Source organism: Salvelinus fontinalis, chromosome 5, assembly GCF_029448725.1.
Source record: "Salvelinus fontinalis isolate EN_2023a chromosome 5, ASM2944872v1, whole genome shotgun sequence".
In the NCBI taxonomy this organism is placed as follows: Eukaryota; Metazoa; Chordata; class Actinopteri; order Salmoniformes; family Salmonidae; genus Salvelinus; species Salvelinus fontinalis.
Genome location: NC_074669.1, coordinates 66,783,872 through 66,811,820, shown reverse-complemented (window position 1 = coordinate 66,811,820; position 27,949 = coordinate 66,783,872). Strand labels below are relative to the sequence as shown.

The window sequence follows — 27,949 nt, the reverse complement described above, 5'->3', positions numbered from 1 at the left end:
GGAACAGAGGAGAAGAGAGGGGGAACAGAGGAGAAGAGAGGGGGAACAGAGGAGAAGAGAGGGGGAACAGAGGAGAAGAGAGGGGGAACAGAGGAGAAGAGAGGGGGAACAGAGGAGAAGAGAGGGGGAACAGAGGAGAAGAGAGGGGGAACAGAAGATGAGGAGAGAGGGAGAAGAGAAGATGAGGAGAGAGGGAGAAGAGAAGATGAGGAGAGAGGGAGAAGAGAAGATGAGGAGAGAGGGAGAAGAGAAGATGAGGAGAGAGGGAGAAGAGAAGATGAGGAGAGAGGGAGAAGAGTAGATGAGGAGAGAGGGAGAAGAGTAGATGAGGAGAGAGGGAGAAGAGTAGATGAGGAGAGAGGGAGAAGAGTAGATGAGGAGAGAGGGAGAAGAGTAGATGAGGAGAGAGGGAGAAGAGTAGATGAGGAGAGAGGGAGAAGAGTAGATGAGGAGAGAGGGAGAAGAGTAGATGAGGAGAGAGGGAGAAGAGTAGATGAGGAGAGAGGGAGAAGAGTAGATGAGGAGAGAGGGAGAAGAGTAGATGAGGAGAGAGGGAGAAGAGTAGATGAGGAGAGGGGGAGGAGAGAGGGAGAAGAGAGGGGAAGATTAGTAGAAGAGAGAGGGAGAAGTGGAGTAGAGATGAGGAGAAGAGAGGACAATAAGAGGAGAAGTGAGGGAGAGGAGAGGGGGAGAGGAATAGGAGAGGGGGGAGAAGAGAAGAGGGGAGGAGAGGGGCAGATGAGGAGAGGAGAGAAGGGAGAAGAGGAGTTGGTGGATTATGAAATTTGACCGTCTGACTTGGAAAGGTGGCATCCTATGATGTTGTCATGTTGAAAGTCACTGAGCTCTTCATTAAGGCCATTCTACTGACAATGTTTGTCTATGGAGATTACATCGCTGTGTGCTTGATTTTGTACACCTGTCAGGAAGGGGTGTGCCTGAAATAGAATCCACTAATTTGAAGGGTGTCCACATACTTTTGTATATATAGTGTATGTACACATGGGTGTTGTTGCACAATACCAACGATAAGCCTGTCTTCCCATCACATCATGAAAGGTCATGTTGATGTTCATTTAACCTCTGTCTCTCTCTTCCTCTGACTCCTCCCTTTCTCCTCTGCCTCTCTCTTCCTCTGACTCCTCCCTTTCTCCTCTGTCTCTCTCTTCCTCTGACTCCTCCCTTTCTCCTCTGCCTCTCTCTTCCTCTGACTCCTCCCTTTCTCCTCTGTCTCTCTCTGCCTCTGACTCCTCCCTTTCTCCTCTGTCTCTCTCTTCCTCTGACTCCTCCCTTTCTCCTCTGTCTCTCTCTTCCTCTGATTCCTCCCTTTCTCCTCTGTCTCTCTCTTCCTCTGACTCCTCCCTTTCTCCTCTGTCTCACTCTTCCTCTGACTCCTCCCTTTCTCCTCTGTCTCTCTCTTTCTCCTCTGTCTCTGTCTTTCTCCTCAGATCTCCAGGCTCAAAGCGTCAGTCCACCAGGTAGGTAGAGTATAAATCTACAGTGACTATAACAGTTCAATATTAGTCAACTTTATTATCCCAAATGGAGAAATTCATGTGTCCATACAAACCATTCTAAAACCCAATAACAAGTAGTGTTTTATGGAACTACTAATACTTGTCAACCACAAAGCATTACTGCTGTTAGAATAACAGAATCACTGTCATCATCTGTCCTCACCACTGTGTTTTCCTCTCTGCTGTTTACAGCTGAACTCTCAGTCAGACTGGTGAATGGGACCACTTCCTGTTCTGGGACAGTGGAATTCTTCTATGAAGGAGAGTGGTTCGGTCTATGTCCTACGTGGTGGAGCATGAGAGAGGTTAAGGTTGTGTGTAGACAGCTGGACTGTGGGAATCCTGTAGCTGTATCTAGAGGACGTCTGATTGAAGAGGGAAGAGGAGGATTCAGACTGGGAAGAAGAGTCACACTATTGAGATGTGATGGAGATGAGTCTACTATTAGACATTGTGACATCATAAAAGTAAGACGTGGTGTCTGTGATGGTGGATATTATCATCATGTGACCTGTTCAGGTAAGAGACTGGTCATATTGAGAGATTTATTTGTACATTATACAATATTACCATGTATCATGTTTTATGTGTTTTATTTCATTTAAATAGAGGGAGATATGTCAGATGTATTTAAACATTATATTTGTGTTTGTCATATTGGTTTATGGGAGATGTTCATGGGCAGATCATTGTAGTTCAGATGGTACTGAAGTGAAGCTGCCTGATGGATGTCCAGCTGTTTATTTTCTATAAAGTGAAGTGAACTTATTCCTGTCTCCTGCCTGCATTATTCCCAACCCGATCCTGAGTGACTAAGAACCCATTTCTACCTCTTACAGTATCAAACATAGCAAACTACAATCTTTTATCCAACATATTTGTGTTTAGTCCTTGACAGTGTCATCAACAAAACTGATTGAATGTTCAACCAACTCTTTTTCTCCAGAGTCTGTGCGGCTTGTGGATGGAGCTGGTCTCTGCTCTGGGAGAGTGGAGGTGAAGTCCAATCAGTCCTGGGCCTCAGTGTGTGAAGCTGACTTTGACCGGCAGGATGCAGAGGTAGTCTGTGGGGAGCTTGGCTGTGGGGCTCCTGCAGCTCTACAGGGGGGGCTCTATGGAGGAGGTGAGGGTCAGACCTGGGATAAAGAGTTCCAGTGTAAAGGCAAAGAGTCCCTTCTCCTGGAATGTGACACCTCAGACAGAAAACACAACACCTGCCTACCTGGTAATGCTGTTGGACTCACCTGCTCAGGTAAGAAACAGTTTGTCACTCAATCAACATTGTTTCTCACCTGGAGTGAAGAATATGAGAGACAATATAGGTGTGTTTTAGTGAGAAAATAGTAAGATTACTGTCTCTCTCTTTTCTTTTCTCAGAGCCTGATGATGTGAGGCTGGTGGGAGGAGGCAGTCGCTGTGCTGGTGGAGTGGAGCGGTACGACCAGGGAGAGTGGAGGATTGTGGGAACTGACTGGAACATGAAGGCTATAGCTGCAGTAGTGTGTAGACAGCTGGGTTGTGGCTCCACTGTTTCAGTACTTCCTGGAAACAACACTAGAGGGTTTGGAGTTGACTGTTCTGGGTCTCAGTCTTCACTGAGGGAGTGTTACAGAAGCTATGATCTCCTTCCTGAACTCACAGTGATCTGCTCAGGTAATAACAAGATACACCATATGGCCAAATGTATGTGGACATCAGTGGATTCGGCTATTTTAGCCACACTGTTGCTGACAGCTGTATAAAATCTAATGTGTATATCATCGAGCACACAGTCATGAAATCTCCATAGACAAACATTTAAGGTAGATTGGACTTATTGAAGATCTCAGTGACTTAACGTGGCACGTCTAGGAGCAACAACGGCTCAGCCGTGAAGTGGTAGACAACACAAGCTGACAGAACGGACCGCCGAGTGTTGAACCACGTAGAGCGTAAAAATAATCCTCTGTTGTAAAACTCACTGCTGAGTTCCACATACTTTTGTCCATGTATTATATCTCCTTCCTGGACTCACAGTGATCTGCTCAGGAAATATCAACATATTATAATTATATTCAACTGATTTCCTTCATTCATACAACTTCCTCTGCACCTCTCATGATGACTGTTTAGCTTGTAAGTCTGCTTTACTAAATAGATCACTCAGTCAAGTAGGAATCAAATACAAGTTAAATATCCCAGAATGCTTTTGTATTTGAGTGTTATCTCAGTGAACGTCTCTACTCACTACCACTGTCACATGTCATGTTATTGTCATATCTAAATGAGGAAAGTAGTTGAGGAGCTACGTTTTCTTTTTCTCTCCTCTTGTTCCAGATGTCCTGCTTAAGCCTGATATCAACATATGTTGTCTCAGTGACTGTAGGCCCACTACTCATGTTGCCCTGTGAGGGAGGGTGGCTGGCACTGTTACATGCTGATGTTATTGTCATATCTATAGGAAACTAGTTGAAGAGGTTTTTCTTCTTCTCTTTTATTGTTACAGATCTCCTGGTCCAGCCTGATATCTCCCTGACTGACTCAATGGGAGGGGTCTTCAGGGGCCACCAGGGGCCTGAGATGTTCAGGGGTTACAGCTTCACCATCACCTGCTCCATTCAGCCACAGTACCCAGGAGGCTCCTTCCTCCTCACGTTCACCGGCTCCAACAGAACCCAGACCCAGCCAGCTGTCAATCACTCTGCTGCCTTCCTCTTCCCTGCTGCAGATGACTCCCACCAAGGGAACTACAGCTGTGTTTATGACAATTATGTTTTCTCTCATAACTTCTCCTCTGAGAGTGAGCTCCTCTCCCTCACCATCACAGGTAACTGAACATGAACCAGACTTATAACTTTGTCATTGACAGATTTCCCACAGATCTATGTGATGATGATCAGTCCCCTCATCAAAGGTGTTTCTGTTTGCAGCCTCTCCTCTGCCAGCCTTCATCATCAGACACGTTGTAGTGCTGCTGCTCCTACTGACAGCCATCACCACCTCCTACCTGTACTACAAGGTAAAGACATTTACTCAGACGTTACAAGTCATTTAAACTAGAGGGAGAGGGGGAGGAGGAGAGGGAGGGAGAGAGAAAGGAGATACTAGAGAGTAAATGTCTGACTGTTGGTGCTGTGTCTCCCTAGCCCACCAGGAGGCAGAAGAGAGTGAACAGGGTGAGCAGCATGGATCTTGATGTCAATGCCATGGAGATGGTCTCTCTGAGCTCCAGAGCTGAAGCTGGACCGGGAGAGGAGAGAGCAGCCCAGGGGACGGAGTAGGAGTAGAATGAAGCTGATCCTACATGCTGATCTTAGGTCAGTTTTGTGTTTTAAATCGATGGTCAACAGTGGACTGGTGTTTAAAATGTGGTGACAAACCTGAAGTGGTTCTAATTTTAATAACAAGTTCAGAATTAGTTTATCTTTCTAGAACCTTGGAAGAAATCTAAAAGGAGTGACTGCAACCACCATTATTCCTTTTAGTTTGGTTTTTACCACCAGGGTAACATGGGGTTCTGGGTAACATGGGGTTCTGGGTAACATGGGGTTTTGGATAACATGGGGTTCTGGGTAACATGGGGTTTGGGTAACATGGGGTTTTGGGTAACATGGGGTTCTGGGTAACATGGGGTTCTGGGTAACATGGGGTTCTGGGTAACATGGCGTTTGGGTAACATGGTGTTTGGGTAACATGGGGTTTTGGGTAACATGGGGTTTTGGGTAACATGGGGTTTTGGGTAACATGGGGTTTTGGGTAACATGGGGTTTTGGGTAACATGAGGTTTTGGGTAACTTGGGGTTTTGGTAACATGGGGTTTTGGGAAACATGGGGTTTTAGTAACATGGGTTTTGGGTAACATGGGGTTTGGGTAACTTGGGGTTTTGGGTAACTTGGGGTTTTGGGTAACTTGGGGTTTTGGGTAACTTGGGGTTTTGGGTAACTTGGGGTTTTGGGTAACATGGGTTTTGGGTAACTTGGGGTTTTGGGAAACATGGGGTTTTGGGAAACATGGGGTTTTAGTAACATGGGTTTTGGGTAACTTGGGGTTTTGGGTAACTTGGGGTTTTGGGTAACTTGGGGTTTTGGTAACTTGGGGTTTTGATAACTTGGGGTTTTGGTAACTTGGGGTTTTGGGTAACATGGGGTTTTGATTATTTTAAGCGAGTAGCTCAATTACGTCTGTTTTGCGTTCCAGAATTTATTGATTTTTGCTTTTGTCTTTATCTTATTTAGTGTCTCTTAGATTCTTTATCTTATTTAGTGTCTCTTAGATTCTTTATCTTATTTCGTGTCTCTTAGATTCTTTATCTTATTTAGTGTCTCAGATTCTTTATCTTATTTAGTGTCTCTTAGATTATTTATCTTATTTAGTGTCTCTTAGATTATTTAGTGTCTCTTAGATTCTTTAGTGTCTCTTAGATTCTTTAGTGTCTCGTAAATTCTTTATCTTATTTAGTGTCTCTTAGATTCTTTATCTTATTTAGTGTCTCTTAGATTCTTTATCTTATTTAGTGTCTCTTAGATTCTTTATCTTATTTAGTGTCTCTTAGATTCTTTATCTTATTTAGTGTCTCTTAGATTCTTTATCTTATTTAGTGTCTCTTAGATTCTTTATCTTATTTAGTGTCTCTTAGATTCTTTATCTTGAAGTGTCTCCATTATTAGTTCATGTATTATAATCATCTGTTCATTCTTTGTATTTTGAAACATTTTTTAATTAAGGGGTTTGTTGTTGTTGTTTACCTCTCATGATGTTATTGATTATAAATGTTATGATATTGATTATGATGTAGATTATTGTTATGATGTTGTTAATAGTATATAGATAATGATGTTATTGATTATAAATGTTATGATATAGTTTATGATGTAGATTATTGTTATGATGTTGCTCTCTAAACTGCCATGTAATCAACTGAATGCTTTTAATAAAATTACAGACTGTCAGTCTTGTGTGATTCTCCTCTTGGACAGACTACAACATGGTTAGGTAGGACACAAGATATCTGTTAGATAGGAGCAACAGTAGTGATACATGGTTAGGTAGGACACAAGATATCTGTTAGATAGGAGCAACAGTAGTGATACATGGTTAGGTAGGACACAATATATCTGTTAGATAGGAGCAACAGTAGTGATACATGGTTAGGTAGGACACAAGATATCTGTTAGATAGGAGCAACAGTAGTGATACATGGTTAGGTAGGACACAAGATATCTGTTAGATAGGAGCAACAGTAGTGATACATGGTTAGGTAGGACACAAGATATCTGTTAGATAGGAGCAACAGTAGTGATACATGGTTAGGTAGGACACAAGATATCTGTTAGATAGGAGCAACAGTAGTGATACATGGTTAGGTAGGACACAAGATATCTGTGAGATAGGAGCAACAGTAGTGATACATGGTTAGGTAGGACACAAGATATCTGTTAGATAGGAGCAACAGTAGTGATACATGGTTAGGTAGGACACAAGATATCTGTTAGATAGGAGCAACAGTAGTGATACATGGTTAGGTAGAACACAATATATCTGTTAGATAGGAGCAACAGTAGTGATACATGGTTAGGTAGGACACAAGATATCTGTTAGATAGGAGCAACAGTAGTGATACATGGTTAGGTAGGACACAAGATATCTGTTAGATAGGAGCAACAGTAGTGATACATGGTTAGATAGGAGCAACAGTAGTGATACATGGTTAGGTAGAACACAAGATATCTGTTAGATAGGAGCAACAGTAGTGACACATGGTTAGGTAGGACACAAGATATCTGTTAGATAGGAGCAACAGTAGTGATACATGGTTAGGTAGGACACAAGATATCTGTTAGATAGGAGCAACAGTAGTGACACATGGTTAGGTAGGACACAAGATATCTGTTAGATAGGAGCAACAATAGTGATACATGGTTAGGTAGGACACAAGATATCTGTTAGATAGGAGCAACAGTAGTGACACATGGTTAGGTAGGACACAAGATATCTGTTAGATAGGAGCAACAATAGTGATACATGGTTAGGTAGGACACAAGATATATGTTAGATAGGAGCAGCAGTAGTGATACATGGTTAGGTAGGACACAATATATATTTTAGATAGGAGCAACAGTAGTGATACATGGTTAGGTAGGACACAAGATATATGTTAGATAGGAGCAACAGTAGTGATACATAGTTAGGTAGGACACAATATATATTTTAGATAGGAGCAACAGTAGTGATACATGGTTAGGTAGGACACAAGATATCTGTTAGATAGGAGCAACAGTAATGTAAACTCACGTAAACTCGTACATTGCCTTGGTCCGTACAATTGCCCTTATTTTAGCGCCCCAAAAACGTAATACTTCCAGATCAACTGTAATGTCAATACCATTGTAAAGCACAATTTCTCCCCTTTCCAACAGAATCTATTACATGAACTAAACGCTTGCCGTTTCTGCATAATTCAAACAGGCAATGAGCCCCGTCGGGTCTTTTTTTTAAATGGCGGGTGGGGAAGCGAAACTAATGCATGATAGTGAGAAGGAGAGATGTTGTGTGGGAAATTGCTTTTTTTTCACTCGATCTGTCCAACTTATCACCTTATCGCCTCTAAAATGTAAATAAAGCACTATAAAGAGTTTATATAACGTGTCATTACATACCTATTTGAAGGTTTGTGTCGAATTTGAATCGGGTTTTTAGGGCGGTGCTAAAGTGATCTTAGAAGTAAACAGCGGCTTTGAGAATGATGATCGCATGCAATGATGACGCAAAAATGACTAGGTATCCCGGTTACCCTGGTTACTGTCGGAAGGCCAAGATGGCGTCGCTGTGAGAGGGAGTGTTTTCGCGCTCTTCAAAGCAATATTGAGGGTTAGGTGGTTAATAACAGTCAAATATTGGCTATTAATATTGAAAGAAAGTAACTATAACTTTTTTTATGGACATGGGATAAGTTTAGAGTTCGTTTTTGTCAAGTTGAATGGGAAGAACACGACAGAAAGACAAAAGTAGACGAAATATCCAAGTCTCACAGAAGACGGCTGACATGCTAGCTAGCCACAACGAGGACCAGAGCTGCATGGATACACAAGAAGCCGCGATCTCTAACAAGAGAAAGAACAAAACTGACCAGGATGAAATCCTTGCAACCTCTTTACCTCAGACCCCAAGTAAAAATCCTCTGGTGAAAAAAGTAAAAGACAACATCTCCACGTCGGAACTTTTCTCTGCAATCGAGTCCCTGTCTACTAAACAAGACACCACGCTCTCCAACGTGTCCATCATAGAGCGGGCTACAGAAGAAACATCAAAGAAGATCGATCATTTGTCAGAAACTGTCAATCAACTACACAAAATTGTGAGCGAGAACAAGGAAAAGATAACGTTCCTAGAGAATGAGCTGAAGAAAAGGCACTCGAGGGTATTGGAAATTAAACAATACACTTCTTAAAGATACTGATCTCATTGAAAACATCAAATCATCAGATAAAGATATTTTTGCAAGAAAAGACTTGGGTCATGGAAGTAGATGGGAATTTTTCAAATATAAAGTCAGAGTTGTAGCCATTAAACGCGCCAAAGAGCTGATGCAATTAAAGAACCATGGAGAAAATTAGATGATGAGCAAGCTTGACAGTTTTCTAAAGAAAGATAATCTATCTGAAGAAGAGGAGTCTGTGTTCAGGTCTTTACAACTAGAATTAGAACAGACTAACACAGATCTGGCAAAGGGCGCCTTTGTAAGGTCAAGAGCAAAATGGATTGAAGAGGGGGAAATAAACACTAGTTCCTTTTTTGCACTTGAAAAGAGAAACTACAAAAGAAAATCTATAACTGCACTCAAAATTAACGATGTTTTATGCAAAGATCCCATTACAATATCATAATTTGTCAATTCCTTTTATGAAAACCTTTACAGCTCTCAATTTCAGGAAGATGGTTGTGAAAGCTACATTTGCCACATTCAGAATTGTGTCCCTGTAATTGAGGATGATTTCCACTCAGTTTGCGATTCTCCTGTGTCAATTGGAGAAATTAGAGAGGCTCTGAATTCAATGAAAAAAGGGACCTGGCCCTGATGGCCTATCAGTTGAATTCTATAGACAGTTTTGGGAGTTGCTAGAAGACCCGATTTTCAATATGTTTCAAGATTGCATTAAAAATGGGGAAATGGTCTCCACTATGAAACAGGGCCTTATTTCATTGATTCCGAAGCCTGATAAAGACCCTTCTCTCATTGACAATTGGAGACCAATTACTTTATTAAATGTTGTTTACAAATTGATTGCTCTGGTTTATGCCAAAAGATTAAAGAAAGGAAGATACCATTATAAATGAGACTCAAACTGGATTTATGAAGGGCCGTCACATAAGCTCTAACATTCGTTTAGTCTTGGACCTTATAGATTATTCAGATGCAATTGACTCAGATGCGGTTGTCCTATTTCTGGACTTCTGTAAAGCCTTTGACACAATTGAACATGAATTTCTCTTTAGGTCTCTTAAACTTTTGGGATTTGGTGAAAATTTTATTAAAGTAATTTGCATGTTTTACAAAGATATAAATAGTTCTGTGCTACTAAACCTTAATACTTCCAAAAGATTTAGTATCAACAGAAGTGTACGACAGTAATGCCCAATTTCGCCATTTTTATTCATTTTGGTTGTGGAACTTCTATCTCTAGATATTCTGAATGATGCAAATTTGTATGGCTTAACCATTTTTAACAAAGAAATCAAAATTTCCCAACTGGCTGATGATACTACTCTTTTCTTAAGAGACAAAGACCAGGTCGCCCTTAATGCTATAACTGCATTTTCTATTGCATCAGGATCAATGCTGAATGTTTCTAAATGTGAAATCTTATGTTTATTTGACTCTGATGATAAAGAAATTGAAAATATTCCTGTAAAGGACTGTGTTAAATATTTATACTTGGGAGAGTACTTCTGTCCAAGGCAGAGGGACTGTCTCGCTTTGTGTACCCCTCATTATCGTTATGTGTAAATCCAGCTACTAGTAAAGAGATCAATAAGACCTTTCTTGACTTCATCTGGAAAAATAAGTCTCACAAACTAAAAAAATCTGTCCTTTGTAATAAAAGAGCTGAAGGCGGTCTAGAAGTGTTGGATTTTGTTGACATAAAAAACACTTTCAAGATAAACTGTCTGAAAAAATGTTTGTTCGATACTGACTAAATATGGAATTTCATTCCAAATAATGTGTTTAATAAATTGGGAGGTCTTCGATTTTTACTGAAATGTAATTATATTCCTGAAAGATTACCTGCTAAATTGGCTAGGTTTCACCAACAAGCTTTAAGGCCTGGAAAATATGTTTCCTGCACAATTTTTACCCACATAAAGCTCTTTTGTGGAATAATTCAGACATAACTGTAAGGAATAAGTCATTGTTCTACCCCAACTGGCATGAGAGGAATATTGACTTTGTTCTTGATGTTTTTGACAACAGAGGTAATATTCTCACATATGAACAATTTATAACATTGAAAGAGTTTCCAATTCCTTTCAGTGTTTATTTCTGTGATCAAAGCCGTTCCCAGTGGTCTAACTACACTCATGAAAACTCATCTTAGCTTTGGTAATGATCACAAAGTTTATCCAGAACTCAGATTGGAAGGCGTGGGCTTACTTGAGAAATCTTGTTGTAATACATATATAAGACAAATTCTTCATTCACAAAACCAACTTCCACCGAGAGGAAAATGTTTCTGGAACATGCTTATTATTCCTGACATTGTCTGGATAAATGCCTGGTTAAGGCCTTACAAATATTGTATACCAAACAAAGTTAAGGAAGTGCACTTTAAAATTTTACATAAGATACTGTATATCCATGTAATTCTATGATATCCAAACTTGTGGCTGTTGATGATATCTGCGTTTTCTGTGAAAAAAAGGTGAGAATCTGTCCCACTTGTTCTTTAATGTAAATTTGTGTCAGAATTTTGGGAAAACCTTGAAAAATACTTATTTACCATTATGAACACGACCCATGTTTTTGACATGAAAGATATAATATGTTACTATTGCAATGATAACAAGACCATTGAAATGATTGTTCATTTTTTTTTATTCTTGTTGCCAAATACTTTATACACAAACAAAAATTCCAAAATTCTACATCAAAATTCTACATTTTTCTGATTGAATGTAACTATTTTATTAAAACATTAATCCTAGTGAATAACAACAACAATAACATCTTCCTGAATCATTATAGATTTTTTCAGAGTGATTACAACTACACTAGAATAGTTAATTATTTATATGTTTTGTCTGTTTTAGTATTTTCTTGTTAATACCTGTGTTCTGTTCTGTATGATGTAACAATGTAAATTGTAGATCTGCATTTTGAATAAAAAAATATATAAATCAAATCAAATATAAAAAGACGCACTTCTGCTGCGTCTCTTTCTGCTGACTGGAGGGGCAACGCAGTTGAGGAACCAAAAGTTTATTTTCATTTATTTCATAAAAGTGTAATATTATATTAAGTCGTTCAAAGAGAAGCATGTGTTGATTGATTCGTGTTTAATGAGTGATAATTTAAAACAAACTTTAGACCCACTACATATTTACATTGAACCATAGTTCTGACATGGATCATTTTGACCCCAGAGCCATATCTTTTATCAGAGCCAAAATGTGGTTTATTCCATTTTTCATGACTTTGTCAATCAACTTGTTCTTAATACATCTAAATCATGGTTTAGTGTTTCTGTATCAATATGGACTTTTATCAAATTCAAATCCTTTGTATTCCTACTACAATGTTAAAACATTCTACATTGTGACATCATTCAAACATTCTACATTGTGACATCATTCAAACATTCTACATTGTGACATTTCATTGATATCATGAAACAACTACTTCATGGATGTATTTTCTGATGTTTGATCAGAGATCTTTTAACAGAGTATCTCTTGTGACATTGATCACAGCTATGAGATTTCTCTCCGGTGTGTGTTCTCTGGTGTGATACCAGGCTGCTTGACTGAGTAAAACTCTTCCGACATTGACTACAGCTATAAGATTTCTCTCCTGTGTGTGTTCTCTGGTGTATAGTCAGATGGCTAGATGTAAACAAATCTCTTCCCACATTGATCACAGCTATAAGGTTTCACTCCTGTGTGTGCTCTCAGATGTACTATCAGCCAGCTTGAGTGATTAAACCTCTTCCCACATTGAGTACAGTTAAAAGGTTTCTCTACTGTGTGTATTTTCTGGTGTGATTTTAAATCTGTTGAACTAACAGAACTCTTTCCGAAGTCAGAACAGTGGTAAGGTTTCTCTCCTGTGTGTGCTCTCAGATGTGCTATCAGGCAGCTTGAGTGATTAAACATCTTCCCACATTGAGTACAGCTATAAGATTTCTCTCCAGTGTGTGCTCTCAGATGTACTATCAGGCAGCTTGAGTGAGTAAAACTCTTCCCACATTGATCACAGCTATAAGGTTTCTCTCCAGTGTGAATTCTCATGTGTACTTTTAGTGATTCTGATCTTAAGTAACTCTTCCCACAATCAAAACAGTGGTGAGATTTCTCTCCTGTGTGTACTCGCTGGTGTATTTTAAGTTCTGATGAAGATTTGCAACCTTTCCCACAGTCAGAGCAGTGAGATTTCTTCCCTGTGGGTCTCCTCTGGTGTTTCTTGAGGTGATATGATCGGGAGAGACTCTTCTCTGCCTCGTCAGCTTCATGATGTTGTTGAGGCTCCCCAGAGGATCCACGATAGTCACGTCTCTCTCCTGTGTGAACAACAAGTCAGACAGATGGTTAAAGGCCCACAACAGCAGAAATCCACTGTAAAAGGTGATGCCAACAGCGTAGCCATGATGTTGTACAACAATTGACATCTGTAATGAATGTTAAAATTACTTGACAATTGTCTTAAGACAGTTAAGTGAGCAACAATAGTCATATTTAGTTTTTTTTTCACATTAGTAGTAACATCAATGATTTTAGGCTAGAAAAAAGTAAAAGTTGTTGAAATCCTAAGCAGTGTGCCAGATGACTTTTGGTCTCCAATATAGGCCCCTTTCTGTGTTTTCTAAAATTGCGACAAGGGCGATGCACATGTAATTTGGTTGCAGAAACACCTTCCTGATAATGCAGAAACCACTAGTTATGGATGTTGTATATCTGCCTGGAGCAAAAAAGGTGAGCAAAGATTTGAGTTTTTCCACAATGTATTCTGAATATTACAACACACTATCAGTGCAAGATCAGGAGTGCTACTCAAGGAAACTCACATTAAGCTCTGTGTCTATTCACTAATTCACCACCGTGGGGGAAAACTCAGGGGAGTTCTCATAGGCTGACAGCAGATATAGCCTCCATTTACAGGTTGCTTATGAGTGCATTTCACACTACTTTGGATTATAATTGTAAGGTTCATTTGAATGTCCTGATTAATATAATGTTTATGTTTTTGTAGAAAATGTACTACTTTGTATTTAAAAACGACCTCAACCAGTAAAATGTTCTTTGGCTATTATTCTAAAATGGATGACTTTTTATTTTATTTTTATGATCTATCTTCAGACAATACCCCATAATGACATCACAATACCCCATAATGACATCACACCAAAATAGTACCCCATAACAGTGAATAAAGTTTAGAAATGCTTGCTTACCAGGGAACTTTTGGCTAAACCAACTATATCATACTACGACCAATAAGCATACTACAAACTCAATGTACGTCACAAATAGTACAGTTCGTATGAGTATTCCAACACAGCTCAGGTCTCTGGGCTGCCATTTTGTTTCTGTTTAAAACCTAGGTTGCCCCTTTAAAAAAGCCACACAACAAACAACCAATCTGCAGTTGAAACAATAACAAAGCTGTCATTATTTTTTTACTCCAATGTTTAGAAACAAATTTCAGATTTCCCCTTTAACACCACACACATCAGTCCCACCACTGCCTCTAACACAGTAACGGTATCTACAGTTGAAGTCGAAAGTTTACATACACCTTAGCCAAATACATTTAATCTCATCACAATTCCTGACATTTAATCCTAGTAAAAATTCCCTGTCTTAGGTCAGTTAGGATCACCACTTTATCTTAAGAATGTGAAATGTCAAAATAATGGTAGAGAGAATGATTTATTTCAGCTTTTATGTCATCAAATTCCCAGTGGGTCAGAAGTTTACATACACTCAATTAGTATTTGGTAGCATTGCCTTTAAATTGTTTAACTTGGGTCAAACGTTTTGGGTAGCCTTCCACAAGCTTCCCACAATAAGTTGGGTGCATTTTGGCCCATTCCTCCTGACAGAGCTGGTGTAACTGTGTCAGGTTTGTAGGCCTCCTTGCTCGCACTCACTTTTTCAGTTCTGCCCACAAATTTTCTATACGATTGAGGTCAGGGCTTTGTGAGGGCCACTCCAATACCTTGACTTTGTTGTCCTTAAGCCATTTTGCAATAACTTTGGAAGTATGCTTGGGGTCATTGTCCATTTGGAAGACCCCTTTGCGACCAAGCTTTAACTTCCTGACTGATGTCTTGAGATTTTGCTTCAATATATCCACATAATTTCCCCACCTCACGATGCCATCTATTTTGTGAAGTGCACCAGTCCCTCCTGCAGCAAAGCACCCCCACAACATGATGCTGCCACCACCGTGCTTCATAGTTAGGATGGTGTTCTTTGGCTTGCAAGCCTCCCCCTTTTTCCTCCAAACATAACGATGGTCATTATTGCCAAACAGTTCTATATTTGTTTCATCAGACCAGAGGAATTTTCTCCAAAAAGTACAATTCACTGATGTGGCCATCAACTTCCTCCTTCACATCTGACTCCTGATGATCAACCTCCTCCTTCACATCTGACTCCTGATGATCAACCTCCTCCTTCACATCTGACTCCTGATGATCAACCTCCTCTTTCACATCTGACTCCAGTGATCAATCCAGAGCGTCTTCTTTTTGGGGGGGAATCCCGATGGACGTCATCGAATAGGCCGTCATCACGACCACCAGTTTGAGGCCATGTGGTGGAGAGTGATGCTGGAGATGGGGGTGTGTTCTAGTGGGTCTGGGCAGGTGTGATGTAGTTAATGGAGATGGAGGTGTGTTCTAGTGGGTCTGGGCAGGTGTGATGTAGTTAATGGAGATGGAGGTGTGTTCTAGTGGGTCTGGGCAGGTGTGATGTAGTTAATGGAGATGGGGGTGTGTTCTAGTGGGTCTGGGCAGGTGTGATGTAGTTAATGGAGATGTGTTCTCGTGGGTCTGGGCAGGTGTGATGTAGTTAATGGAGATGGGGGTGTGTTCTAGTGGGTCTGGACAGGTGTGATGTAGTTAATGGAGATGGAGGTGTGTTCTAGTGGGTCTGGGCAGGTGTGATGTAGTTAATGGAGATGGAGGTGTGTTCTAGTGGGTCTGGGCAGGTGTGATGTAGTTAATGGAGATGGAGGTGTGTTCTAGTGGGTCTGGGCAGGTGTGATGTAGTTAATGGAGATGGGGGTGTGTTCTAGTGGGTCTGGGCAGGTGTGATGTAGTTAATGGAGATGGGGGTGTGTTCTAGTGGGTCTGGGCAGGTGTGATGTAGTTAATGGAGATGGGGGTGTGTTCTAGTGGGTCTGGGCAGGTGTGATGTAGTTAATGGAGATGGAGGTGTGTTCTAGTGGGTCTGGGCAGGTGTGATGTAGTTAATGGAGATGGAGGTGTGTTCTAGTGGGTCTGGGCAGGTGTGATGTAGTTAATGGAGATGGAGGTGTGTTCTAGTGGGTTTGGGCAGGTGTGATGTAGTTAATGGAGATGGAGGTGTGTTCTAGTGGGTCTGTGCAGGTGTGATGTAGTTAATGGAGATGGAGGTGTGTTCTAGTGGGTCTGGGCAGGTGTGATGTAGTTAATGGAGATGGAGGTGTGTTCTAGTGGGTCTGGGCAGGTGTGATGTAGTTAATGGAGATGGAGGTGTGTTCTAGTGGGTCTGGGCAGGTGTGATGTAGTTAATGGAGATGGAGGTGTGTTCTAGTGGGTCTGGGCAGGTGTGATGTAGTTAATGGAGATGGAGGTGTGTTCTTGTGGGTCTGGGCAGGTGTGATGTAGTTAATGGAGATGGAGGTGTGTTCTAGTGGGTCTGGGCAGGTGTGATGTAGTTAATATAGATGGAGGTGTGTTCTAGTGGGTCTGGGCAGGTGTGATGTAGTTAATATAGATGGAGGTGTGTTCTAGTGGGTCTGGGCAGGTGTGATGTAGTTAATATAGATGGAGGTGTGTTCTAGTGGGTCTGGGCAGGTGTGATGTAGTTAATATAGATGGAGGTGTGTTCTAGTGGGTCTGGGCAGGTGTGATGTAGTTAATGGAGATGGAGGTGTGTTCTAGTGGGTCTGGGCAGGTGTGATGTAGTTAATGGAGATGGAGGTGTGTTCTAGTGGGTCTGGGCAGGTGTGATGTAGTTAATGGAGATGGAGGTGTGTTCTAGTGGGTCTGGGCAGGTGTGATGTAGTTAATGAGATGGGGGTGTGTTCTAGTGGGTCTGGGCAGGTGTGATGTAGTTAATGAGATGGGGGTGTGTTCTAGTGGGTCTGGGCAGGTGTGATGTAGTTAATATAGATGGAGGTGTGTTCTAGTGGGTCTGGGCAGGTGTGATGTAGTTAATATAGATGGAGGTGTGTTCTAGTGGGTCTGGGCAGGTGTGATGTAGTTAATATAGATGGAGGTGTGTTCTAGTAGGTCTGGGCAGGTGTGATGTAGTTAATATAGATGGGGGTGTGTTCTAGTGGGTCTGGGCAGGTGTGATGTAGTTAATATAGATGGAGGTGTGTTCTAGTAGGTCTGGGCAGGTGTGATGTAGTTAATGGAGATGGAGGTGTGTTCTAGTGGGTCTGGGCAGGTGTGATGTAGTTAATGGAGATGGAGGTGTGTTCTAGTGGGTCTGGGCAGGTGTGATGTAGTTAATGGAGATGGAGGTGTGTTCTAGTGGGTCTGGGCAGGTGTGATGTAGTTAATGGAGATGGAGGTGTGTTCTAGTAGGTCTGGGCAGGTGTGATGTAGTTAATATAGATGGAGGTGTGTTCTAGTGGGTCTGGGCAGGTGTGATGTAGTTAATGGAGATGGAGGTGTGTTCTAGTGGGTCTGGGCAGGTGTGATGTAGTTAATGGAGATGGAGGTGTGTTCTAGTGGGTCTGGGCAGGTGTGATGTAGTTAATGGAGATGGAGGTGTGTTCTAGTGGGTCTGGGCAGGTGTGATGTAGTTAATGGAGATGGAGGTGTGTTCTAGTGGGTCTGGGCAGGTGTGATGTAGGTGTGATGTAGTTAATGGAGATGGGGGTGTGTTCTAGTGGGTCTGGGCAGGTGTGATGTAGGTGTGATGTAGTTAATGGAGATGGAGGTGTGTTCTAGTGGGTCTGGGCAGGTGTGATGTAGTTAATGGAGATGGGGGTGTGTTCTAGTGGGTCTGGACAGGTGTGATGTAGTTAATGGAGATGGAGGTGTGTTCTAGTGGGTCTGTGCAGGTGTGATGTAGTTAATGGAGATGGAGGTGTGTTCTAGTGGGTCTGGGCAGGTGTGATGTAGTTAATGGAGATGGAGGTGTGTTCTAGTGGGTCTGGGCAGGTGTGATGTAGTTAATGGAGATGGAGGTGTGTTCTAGTGGGTCTGGGCAGGTGTGATGTAGTTAATATTTGTAGGATGTTGTCATTTGTATAGTTTATAAAATATCAAATGAAAAATATTTTGATTTGTTTAACACTTTTTTGGTTACTACATAATTCCATATGTGTCATTTCAGAGAATTGATGTCTTCGCTATTATTCTACATTGTAGAAAATAGTAAAAATAAAGAAAAACCCTTGAATGAGTAGGTGTCCTAACTTTTGACTGGTACCATTATTTTCTCATGCAAATACAGTAGGTTGTATCCAATTGGTTTTATCTCTCTAGGTCATGCCAGTAGGTTACTGTAGGTTGTATCTCTCTAGGTCATGCCAGTAGGTTACAGTAGATTGTATCTCTCTAGGTCATGCCAGTAGGTTACAGTAGATTGTATCTCTCTAGGTCATGCCAGTAGGTTACTGTAGTTTGTATCTCTCTAGGTCATGCCAGTAGGTTACAGTAGATTGTATTCAAGTGGTTTTAACTCTGAAATTCATGCCAGTAGGTTACTGTAGTTTGTATCTCTCTAGGTCATGCCAGTAGGTTACTGTAGGTTGTAACTCTCTTGGTCATGCCAGTAGGTTACTGTAAGTTGTATCTCTCTTGGTCATGCCAGTAGGTTACTGTAAGTTGTATCTCTCTTGGTCATGCCAGTAGGTTAGTGTAAGTTCTATCTTTCTTGGTCATGCCAGTAGGTTACTGTAAGTTGTATCCAAGTGGAAACAATTATTTACCCAATGTGGAAAGTGATGAATTTGGTCAACAACAAAATGAATGGCTTATTTGCTATGTGAGGTTTACTTGATCTACAGAAGCGTCGTAATTCTTAAATTGTTATGTGGACACGTGACATACCGACAACTTTGATAAAAAACACTATTGGAGTTGTCTCCAGATCGCTATGCATATTCATGCTAGTAGCTTAGCATCTCTCTCCATTGAATACAGGCGGTTGACGACAACAACCCTCATAGAATATAAACAATAGATAACAATAATAATAAGATCCACCAATCCAAAGAAAGGATAGGCGGGAGCTAGACAACCCACAGTGCCGCTTTGTGGACAACGACTCCGCTTGTTTGGGCAGAGACTTATTGTCAGTATATCCATAATCGTTGGTGTCGCCAACCCAACTCTCGCATGGCACTATTGGGGGGCACTGTGTGTAGTAAATCATAACTACATTAAAATCACTACATGCCGTGGCCCCCAGATAGACCCTTCTCAAATATATATGTTAAGTCACTTTTTGAAAACGGAACGGAGAAAACAAGGGTTAGCTTGCTCTCTACGTCGTCTGATTCTAGACATATCAGTCATCATCCTAGGCCCTCCCTTGATGAGGTATTGACGAGCCAACTCCGAATATCCAAAGTGAAAACACAAGTTAAGGCGGTACTTACTGATGTAAATCAGATCTCCTATCTCCACCTCTTCATCTTTCAATGTGACAGAAATCTCCCCTTCCTTCTTCACGTCAAAAACGGCATCCTCTTTCTCATCCTCCTCTTTACCTGTGAACGCGTCTTCCTCTTTCACTGTAACAGCCTCACCCTCAATTTATTTTTTTAACTGTGACATCCTCCTCTTCCTTCTCCTCTTTCACTACAATGTCCAGCCCCAGAGCTTCTTTCTCCGTCCAGCAGACCTCTTATTTAGCAGGAGGGGAGAAGCTTAGTGAGCTCATGTTCGGTGATGTTAGCTAGCTAGCTAGCTATCATTAGCGACTAAGCTAGTGCTAATTTAACCAGCCAGCTACTATATCTGACTAATAAAAAATAACGTAACATTAAATTAAATAGGCTAACAAGTATATACGATAGAAGTGTGTCTAAAACACAGCAGCTAATATACACCGAAAGCGTCAAAACAGCTTGAATCTTTCGGCTACGTTGGCTAGCAAGCTACCTAGGTGGTTGACTTGTTGTTTTTGAAGAACCGTCCACTACATTATACGTCACGATAGCAGCATCGCCTGAACGACGCAAATCACCGTCTGCTGACTGGAGTGGGAAACGCAGTTGAGGAAAATATTATTTTAAATGGATTTCATTAAATAATACTATTATATTGAGACATACAAAGACAGGAATGTGTTGATTGATTAGTGCGAATACATTATCTTTTACTACAGCACATTTAAGGCAGTTTCATTAGGTCAAACTAAATCTAAATAAGTAGCCAGCTACTGTCAGTCTATACTGCTCCTACATGGTGTAACAATACATCATGTAGATGTATATAATGAACAGACTAGGTCTATACTGCTCCTACATGGTGTAACAATACATCATGTAGATGTATATAATGAACAGACTAGGTCTATACTGCTCCTACAGGGTGTAACAATACATCATGTAGATGTATATAATGAACAGACTAGGTCTATACTGCTCCTACAGGGTGTAACAATACATCATGTAGATGTATATAATGAACAGACTAGGTCTATACTGCTCCTACATGGTGTAACAATACATCATGTAGATGTATATAATGAACAGACTAGGTCTATACTGCTCCTACATGGTGTAACAATACATCATGTAGATGTATATAATGAACAGACTAGGTATATACTGCTCCTACATGGTGTAACAATACATCATGTAGATGTATATAATGAACAGACTAGGTCTATACTGCTCCTACATGGTGTAACAATACATCATGTAGATGTATATAATGAACAGACTAGGTCTACACTGCTCCTACATGGTGTAACAATACATCATGTAGATGTATATAATGAACAGACTAGGTCTATACTGCTCCTACATGGTGTAACAATACATCATGTAGATGTATATAATGAACAGACTAGGTCTATACTGCTCCTACATGGTGTAACAATACATCATGTAGATGTATATAATGAACAGACTAGGTCTATACTGCTCCTACATGGTGTAACAATACATCATGTAGATGTACATAATGAACAGACTAGGTCTATACTGCTCCTACAGGGTGTAACAATACATCATGTAGATGTATATAATGAACAGACTAGGTCTATACTGCTCCTACATGGTGTGACAATACATCATGTAGATGTATATAATGAACAGACTAGGTCTCTACTGCTCCTACAGGGTGTAACAATACATCATGTAGATATATATAATGATCAGACTAGGTCTATACTGCTCCTACATGGTGTGACAATACATCATGTAGATGTATATAATGAACAGACTAGGTCTATACTGCTCCTACAGGGTGTAACAATACATCATAAGGATGTACATAATGAACAGACTAGGTATATACTGCTCCCACATGGTGTAAAAAATCATTATGTAGATGTATATAATGAACAGACTAGGTCTAAACTGCTCCTACATGGTGTAATAATACATCATGTAGATGTATATAATGAACAGACTAGGTCTACACTGCTCCTACATGGTGTAACAATACATCATGTAGATGTATATAATGAACAGACTAGGTCTATACTGCTCCTACATGGTGTAACAATACACCATGTAGATGTATATAATGAACAGACTAGGTCTATACTGCTCCTACATGGTGTAACAATACATCATGTAGATGTATATAATGAACAGACTAGGTCTATACTGCTCCTACATGGTGTAACAATACATCATGTAGATGTACATAATGAACAGACTAGGTCTATACTGCTCCTACAGGGTGTAACAATACATCATGTAGATGTATATAATGAACAGACTAGGTCTATACTGCTCCTACATGGTGTGACAATACATCATGTAGATGTATATAATGAACAGACTAGGTCTATACTGCTCCTACAGGGTGTAACAATACATCATGTAGATGTATATAATGAAAAGACTAGGTCTATACTGCTCCTACATGGTGTAACAATACATCATGTAGATATATATAATGAACAGACTAGGTCTATACTGCTCCTACATGGTGTAACAATACATCATGTAGATGTATATAATGAACAGACTAGGTCTATACTGCTCCTACATGGTGTAACAATACATCATGTAGATGTATATAATGAACAGACTAGGTCTATACTGCTCCTACAGGGTGTAACAATACATCATGTAGATGTATATAATGAACAGACTAGGTCTATACTGCTCCTACATGGTGTAACAATACATCATGTAGATGTATATAATGAACAGACTAGGTCTATACTGCTCCTACATGGTGTAACAATACATCATGTAGATGTATATAATGAACAGACTAGGTCTATACTGCTCCTACATGGTGTAACAATACATCATGTAGATGTATATAATGAACAGACTAGGTCTATACTGCTCCTACATGGTGTAACAATACATAATGTAGATGTATATAATGAAAAGACTAGGTCTATACTGCTCCTACATGGTGTAACAATACATCATGTAGATGTATATAATGAACAGACTAGGTCTATACTGCTCCTACATGGTGTAACAATACATCATGTAGATGTATATAATGAACAGACTAGGTCTATACTGCTCCTACAGGGTGTAACAATACATCATGTAGATGTATATAATGAACAGACTAGGTCTATACTGCTCCTACAGGGTGTAACAATACATCATGTAGATGTATATAATGAACAGACTAGGTCTATACTGCTCCTACATGGTGTAACAATACATCATGTAGATGTATATAATGAACAGACTAGGTCTATACTGCTCCTACAGGATGTAACAATACATCATGTAGATGTATATAATGAACAGACTAGGTCTATACTGCTCCTACATGGTGTAACAATACATCATGTAGATGTATATAATGAACAGACTAGGTCTATACTGCTCCTACATGGTGTAACAATACATCATGTAGATGTATATAATGAACAGACTAGGTCTATACTGCTCCTACAGGGTGTAACAATACATCATGTAGATGTATATAATGAACAGACTAGGTCTATACTGCTCCTACAGGGTGTAACAATACATCATGTAGATGTATATAATGAACAGACTAGGTCTATACTGCTCCTACATGGTGTAACAATACATCATGTAGATGTATATAATGAACAGACTAGGTCTATACTGCTCCTACATGGTGTAACAATACATCATGTAGATGTATATAATGAACAGACTAGGTCTATACTGCTCCTACAGGGTGTAACAATACATCATGTAGATGTATATAATGAACAGACTAGGTCTATACTGCTCCTACAGGGTGTAACAATACATCATGTAGATGTATATAATGAACAGACTAGGTCTATACTGCTCCTACAGGGTGTAACAATACATCATGTAGATGTATATAATGAACAGACTAGGTCTATACGGCTCCTACATGGTGTAACAATACATCATGTAGATGTACATAATGAACAGACTAGGTCTATACTGCACCTACATGGTGTAACAATACATCATGTAGATGTATATAATGAACAGACTAGGTCTATACTGCTCCTACAGGGTGTAACAATACATCATGTAGATGTATATAATGAACAGACTAGGTCTATACGGCTCCTACATGGTGTAACAATACATCATGTAGATGTATATAATGAACAGACTAGGTCTATACTGTTCCTACAGGGTGTAACAATACATCATGTAGATGTAAACTACCGTTCAAAAGTTTGGGGTCACTTAGAAATGTCCTTGTTTTTGAAAGAAAATCACATTTTTTGTCCAATAAAATAACATCAAATTGATCAGAAATACAGTGTAGACATTGTTAATGTTGTAAATGACTATTGCAGCTGGAAACGGCTGATTGTTTTATGGAATATCTACATAGGCGTACAGAGGCCCATTATCAGCAACCATCACTCCTGTGTTACAATGGCATGTTGTGTTAGCTAATCCAAGTTTATAATTTTAAAATGCTAATTTTAGAAAACCCTTTTGCAATAATGATAGCACAGCTGAAAACTGTTGTGCTGATTAAACAAAGCTTTTGTAAACAGTGTGCAGGTCTTCTTGTTCTTTAACAAAGCTTTTGTAAACAGTGTGCGGGTCTTCTTGTTCTTTAACAAAGCTTTTGTAAACAGTGTGCAGGTCTTCTTGTTCTTTAACAAAGCTTTTGTAAACAGTGTGCGGGTCTTCTTGTTCTTTAACAAAGCTTTTGTAAACAGTGTGCAGGTCTTCTTGTTCTTTAACAAAGCTTTTGTAAACAGTGTGCAGGTCTTCTTGTTCTTTAACAAAGCTTTTGTAAACAGTGTGCAGGTCTTCTTGTTCTTTAACAAAGCTTTTGTAAACAGTGTGCGGGTCTTCTTGTTCTTTAACAAAGCTTTTGTAAACAGTGTGCGGGTCTTCTTGTTCTTTAACAAAGCTTTTGTAAACAGTGTGCGGGTCTTCTTGTTCTTTAACAAAGCTTTTGTAAACAGTGTGCGGGTCTTCTTGTTCTTTAACAGAGCTTTTGTAAACAGTGTGCGGGTCTTCTTGTTCTTTAACAGAGCTTTTGTAAACAGTGTGCGGGTCTTCTTGTTCTTTAACAAAGCTTTTGTAAACAGTGTGCGGGTCTTCTTGTTCTATAACAAAGCTTTTGTAAACAGTGTGCGGGTCTTCTTGTTCTTTAACAAAGCTTTTGTAAACAGTGTTTTTGCATAACAATCAGGCAGTAGAACAACAATAATCATCACCTCTTGACCCTCTTCCCTCCCCTTAACATTCAGACTCTGTCAGTGTGCCAGGTGGACATTGGGTTTGATTCAGACCCTGTCAGTGTGCCAGGTGGACATTGGGTTTGATTCAGACCCTGTCAGTGTGTCAGGTGGACATTGGGTTTGATTCAGACCCTGTCAGTGTGCCAGGTGGACATTGGGTTTGATTCAGACCCTGTCAGTGTGCCAGGTGGACATTGGGTTTGATTCAGACCCTGTCAGTGTGCCAGGTGGTCATTGGGTTTGATTCAGACCCTGTCAGTGTGCCAGGTGGACATTGGGTTTGATTCAGACTCTGTCAGTGTGCCAGGTGGACATTGGGTTTGATTCAGACCCTGTCAGTGTGCCAGGTGGTCATTGGGTTTGATTCAGACCCTGTCAGTGTGCCAGGTGGACATTGGGTTTGATTCAGACTCTGTCAGTGTGCCAGGTGGACATTGGGTTTGATTCAGACCCTGTCAGTGTGCCAGGTGGACATTGTGTTTGATTCAGACCCTGTCAGTGTGCCAGGTGGACATTGGGTTTGATTCAGACCCTGTCAGTGTGCCAGGTGGACATTGGGTTTGATTCAGACCCTGTCAGTGTGCCAGGTGGACATTGGGTTTGATTCAGACCCTGTCAGTGTGCCAGGTGGACATTGGGTTTGATTCAGACCCTGTCAGTGTGCCAGGTAGACATAGGGTTTGATTCAGACCCTGTCAGTGTGCCAGGTGGACATTGGGTTTGATTCAGACCCTGAGTGTGCCAGGTGGTCATTGGGTTTGATTCAGACCCTGTCAGTGTGTCAGGTGGTCATTGGGTTTGATTCAGACCCTGTCAGTGTGTCAGGTGGTCATTGGGTTTGATTCAGACCCTGTCAGTGTGTCAGGTGGTCATTGGGTTTGATTCAGACCCTGTCAGTGTGCCAGGTGGTCATTGGGTTTGATTCAGACCCTGTCAGTGTGCCAGGTGGACATTGGGTTTGATTCAGACCCTGTCAGTGTGCCAGGTGGTCATTGGGTTTGATTCAGACCCTGCCAGCATGGCCAGAAATGTATTCCAAGGTCAGTAACTTATAACCACGGAATCACCGCAGACCTTTCATGCCTAAAAACACCTAAGTATTAGATTTACTGCATCAGCAAATCTAATTTTGTCACTGCATAAGATACCATTCACAATGATGGCTGAGGTACGTGTAAAACATGACATATTATTTCCTCATTGTAAAAAATGTCCCGCTCCTTTTAAACATATTTGCAATGGCAAGGCTTTAGCTCAGTGGGCTGTTCCATTGTTGAGGAAAGCAGGGGGAGTGTTGTGAGTAACAGAACTGCCTGAGATGTAGGGGAAGGGAAGCTGTTCCATTGTTGAGGAAAGCAGGGGGAGTGTTGTGAGTAACAGAACTGCCTGAGATGTAGGGGAAGGGAAGCTGTTCCATTGTTGAGGAAAGCAGGGGGGGTGTTGTGAGTAACAGAACTGCCTGAGATGTAGGGGAAGGGAAGCTGTTCCATTGTTGAGGAAAGCAGGGGGAGTGTTGTGAGTAACAGAACTGCCTGAGATGTAGGGGAAGGGAAGCTGTTCCATTGTTGAGGAAAGCAGGGGGAGTGTTGTGAGTTATAGAACTGCCTGAGATGTAGGGGAAGGGAAGCTGTTCCATTGTTGAGGAAAGCAGGGGGAGTGTTGTGAGTTACAGAACTGCCTGAGATGTAGGGGAAGGGAAGCTGTTCCATTGTTGAGGAAAGCAGGGGGAGTGTTGTGAGTAACAGAACTGCCTGAGATGTAGGGGAAGGGAAGCTGTTCCATTGTTGAGGAAAGCAGGGGGAGTGTTGTGAGTAACAGAACTGCCTGAGATGTAGGGGAAGGGAAGCTGTTCCATTGTTGAGGAAAGCAGGGGGGGTGTTGTGAGTAACAGAACTGCCTGAGATGTAGGGGAAGGGAAGCTGTTCCATTGTTGAGGAAAGCAGGGGGGGTGTTGTGAGTAACAGAACTGCCTGAGATGTCGGGGAAGGGAAGCTGTTCCATTGTTGAGGAAAGCAGGGGGAGTGTTGTGAGTAACAGAACTGCCTGAGATGTAGGGGAAGGGAAGCTGCTCCATTGTTGAGGAAAGCAGGGGGAGGGTTGTGAGTAACAGAACTGCCTGAGATGTAGGGGAAGGGAAGCTGTTCCATTGTTGAGGAAAGCAGGGGGGGTGTTGTGAGTAACAGAACTGCCTGAGATGTAGGGGAAGGGAAGCTGTTCCATTGTTGAGGAAAGCAGGGGGGGTGTTGTGAGTAACAGAACTGCCTGAGATGTAGGGGAAGGGAAGCTGTTCCATTGTTGAGGAAAGCAGGGGGAGTGTTGTGAGTAACAGAACTGCCTGAGATGTAGGGGAAGGGAAGCTGCTCACTGATTGGCTGTAGGGACAAGGGTCCCTCCAAAAATCTACCACTAATAGGCCAAGCCTCCACAGACCCTGTCTTGTACTGACAAACAAATCATTTGACATTCAAATACGTCATTTTAAATCCAGCTGGGCCTTTTAACACAGACAGTTGTTCCTGCTGTAGATGTTATGCCTTTGTACAGATCTAGGACCAGTTCGTTTTATATGTTCTCTAACACAGGCAGTTGTTCCTGCTGTAGATGTTATGCCGTTGTACAGATCTAGGATCAGTTCGTTTTATATGTTCTCTAACACAGACAGTTGTTCCTGCTGTAGATGTTATGCCGTTGTACAGATCTAGGATCAGTTCGTTTTATATGTTCTCTAACACAGACAGTTGTTCCTGCTGTAGATGTTATGCCTTTGTACAGATCTAGGATCAGTTCGTTTTATATGTTCTCTAACAATCAAGTTCAATCAATCAAGTTTATTTTATTTAGCCCTTCGTACATCAGCTAATATCTCGAAGTGCTGTACAGAAACCCAGCCTAAAACCCCAAACAGCAAGCAATGCAGGTGTAGAAGCACGGTGGCTAGGAAAAACTCCCTAGAAAGGCCAAAACCTAGGAAGAAACCTAGAGAGGAACCAGGCTATGAGGGGTGGCCAGTCCTCTTCTGGCTGTGCCGGGTGGAGATTATAACAGAACATGGCCAAGATGTTCAAAATGTTCATAAATGACAAGCATGGTCAAATAATAATCAGGAATAAATGTCAGTTGGCTTTTCATAGACGATAATTAAGAGTTGAAAACAGCAGGTCTGGGACAGGTAGGGGTTCCATAACCGCAG

General features: G+C 41.0%; 2 long non-coding RNA genes across 2 annotated transcripts; one reads left to right on the top strand and one right to left on the bottom strand.

The window, feature by feature from the left end:
* Nucleotides 1-1,313: 1,313 nt before the first annotated feature.
* LOC129856069 (uncharacterized) lies at nt 1,314-3,174 on the top strand. Its single transcript, XR_008759610.1, has 3 exons — nt 1,314-1,478; nt 1,710-2,036; nt 2,464-3,174. It is a non-coding gene; the product is annotated as an uncharacterized LOC129856069 (long non-coding RNA).
* Nucleotides 3,175-11,569: 8,395 nt separating this feature from the next.
* Nucleotides 11,570-20,072, bottom strand: LOC129856065 (uncharacterized). Its single transcript, XR_008759606.1, has 2 exons — nt 19,538-20,072; nt 11,570-13,268 (listed from the first exon to the last, which is right to left on the bottom strand). It is a non-coding gene; the product is annotated as an uncharacterized LOC129856065 (long non-coding RNA).
* Between the last annotated feature and the right edge of the window lie 7,877 nt (nt 20,073-27,949).